This window comes from Egretta garzetta, unplaced genomic scaffold (genome assembly GCF_000687185.1).
Source record: "Egretta garzetta isolate BGI_Z169 unplaced genomic scaffold, ASM68718v1 scaffold27, whole genome shotgun sequence".
NCBI classification, from domain to species: domain Eukaryota; kingdom Metazoa; phylum Chordata; class Aves; order Pelecaniformes; family Ardeidae; genus Egretta; species Egretta garzetta.
In genome coordinates this window covers 3,533,482-3,536,230 of record NW_009260400.1, presented here as the reverse complement: position 1 = coordinate 3,536,230, position 2,749 = coordinate 3,533,482, and positions in this window count along the sequence as shown.

Sequence of the window (2,749 nt, the reverse complement as noted above, 5' to 3'; positions counted from 1 at the left end):
CAGGAGCCAGCCTGCAAAGCTGGCTCCACAGCCTGCCTCCGTCCCGCTGGAAAGCGCCGAGGAAGATGTCACTGGCAATCAAACTGCTGACAACCTGGTGTGCTCCACGGGGAAAACGACCCGCCAGAACAATTTTAGCCAACTCGACGTGTGAGTGCCTGCGCCCAAATAGCAGCACCCTGTGGGATGCAAATCTCCCCTTTAGTGCAGGATTTTACCCTGGTCCCACACAGCATTTACGGGGAGAGGAGAAGGTCTCAGCCACGTGGCGGTGCAGCTCCAGCCGCCTCGCTCCGCATGAAGCTGTGCAGACAGGCTGGTATCACGGCATCACTTCACACCCATGACTCGATGCCTTTGCACACGCTGTCACAAATTCTGGCTTATACAAGGGCTGACTGCTTTGCTTTTGCATTTCTGCGTCACCTCCGGGTCCCAGGAGATGATGCTGACCTTTGCGCCGCAGCCCTGGTGGGAAGAGGCTGGTCAGTGGACTCTGGGCAGACAGACTTCCCCAGGGACGGCTGGTTTCCCCCTCGCTTTGCTAGAGAGGCATGGTGGGAGGAGCTGTCACGCTCGCCTCCTCTCCAGCGCCGAGTGCCCCAGCCGAGTGAGCAGTTTGAAGGCATCCTCCTCGTTTTCCAAAGATCCTGCAGAAGTCCTGCCGGGACTGCATTCAGTCAGGACCCAAAATATAAAATGACAAAGTCTTGTTGGGTTTTCTCATCATTCAGCCTCGGGCACCCGGGAAGCTCACTGGCTTTCACAGCGCACAGTTGACTCCTTGTGCTTATCTTTCCAGGGATACTTTCCTTCAGTTTCCTCAGAGCCCAGCACTCACATCCTGTGAATCGAGGACCCTGTGGATCCTTTTCCTTTCTCAGCACCAAAAGGAAAAGATCATCTCTCCATGGACTTCCACCAGGGAGCACAATCTGAGGCTCATCTCCTCCGCTTACTGAGTGCTGCTTGTCCCACTAACAGCAATACCCAGGAGTGCAACATCTACACGCAGTTTGAAGGCTCCATCCTCACGTTGGTTTTCACTTGAAAGTGCACACCAGCACACCAGGAAAGACCGTGGTGCCCCTATGTGTGACCTGATGGCTGGAAAGGGTCCTCAGGGGCCAGCAGGAAAAAGCCTGGAGCCACCGCTAATTTCCAGCTGAGCCTAAGCTGAAGTTGGAGGCCAGCCAGGAGCAGCGCCAGAGTAAGAGCAAGCAACTCATGTCCCGAGGTCTGCCTGCGAGCTCATGGGCTGGTGCTGAGACCTGGCTGTGCCTGGCCGGCGCGGGCCTGGGGAAGGGCTGGAGCCGGCACCCAGCACCAGGAGGTGAGGGCCTGAGGTGGGTTGAAACCTGGCTCAGAGGGTGGTGATGAGCGGCACAAAGTCTGGTTGGAGGCCCCATCACTAGCGGTGACCCCAGGGGCCAATACTGGGTCCAGTCCTGTTGGGAAGCAGCTTTTCTGAGAAGGACCTGGGGGCCCTGGTAGTCACCAAGCTGAGCATGAGCCCACAACATGCCCTTGCTGCAAGGAAGGGGAAGGGTCTCCTGGGCTCTGCATTATGTAAAGCACTGCCAACCCAATCATCATCATTAGTGGGCTGGACAAGGGGGCAGAGCGCACCCTCAGCGGGTTTGCAGGTGACCCCAAACTGTGAGGAGTGGCTGGTACTCCAGAGGGTCCCACTGCTGTCCAGAGGGACCCGAGCAGGCTGGAGAAATGGGCTGGCATGAAGGTCTGGAATGGCTGAGGTTCTCCTGGGTGAGGAGATGGGCACAGCCCAGCCCCTGCGGAGGAACGGCCCTGTGCGCCAGTATACCCTGGGGGCTGCCCAGCTGGGAAGCAGCTTGGCTGAAAAGGACCTGAGGGCCTTGGTGGATGCCGAGCTGAACATAAGGTGCAAAGAAGACTAAGGGTGTCCTGGGCCACATTAGGAAAAATACTGCCAGGAGGTGGAGGGAGGGGACGCTGCTCCCCACCCAGCAATCGTGGGGCCATGCAGATGAACGAGGGACTGGAGGGAGGATGCAAGGAAGGGGGAGCCAGGCTCTTCCCTGTGGTGCCCAGTGCCAGGACCAGAGACCGTGGGCACAAACTGGAGCCCAGGAGGTTCCCTCTGAGCTTCAGGAGGCCCTTCTTCACCATGAGGGTTCCTGGGCACAGGTGCAGGTTGCCATGGGGGGCTGTGGAGTCTCCATCCGTGGGGGTATTCAGGAGTCACCCGGATGTGGTCCTGGGCAGCTGACTCTGGGTGGCCCTGCCGGAGCAGTGGGTTGGGACCAGGCAACCCCCGGAGGTGCCTCCAACCTCATCCGGTCCATGGTTCTGCTCCAGAGGAGCATGGAGCCACTCCTCTGTCCAGGGTCCCACCTTGGGGGTGACAAGAGGCGGTGAGGGGACAGGGGGTGATGAGGTACTGTGACAGGGGTTGGGGCAGGCGATGGTGGGAGTGGCGGTGTAACAGGGGACTGACTGGGGTATGACAGGACTGAGGGGGGGTGACAGGGGTGGCAGAGGTGGCAGGGTCTTCAGTAGGGTGTGAGGGGGTGACGAGGGTGTCAGGGTGCGACAGGGGTGTGGTAGGGTGTGACAAAGCCGCGACGGGGACAGGACGAGGCAGAGTGGGTGACGGGGAGAGTTTGGGTGACGCGAGACAGGCTGAGGAGGGATGACGGGGGCCTGACGAGTGAGTGACGGTTGCGATAGGGGGGAGTGGGACACGTGACGCCACGTGACGCAGCCG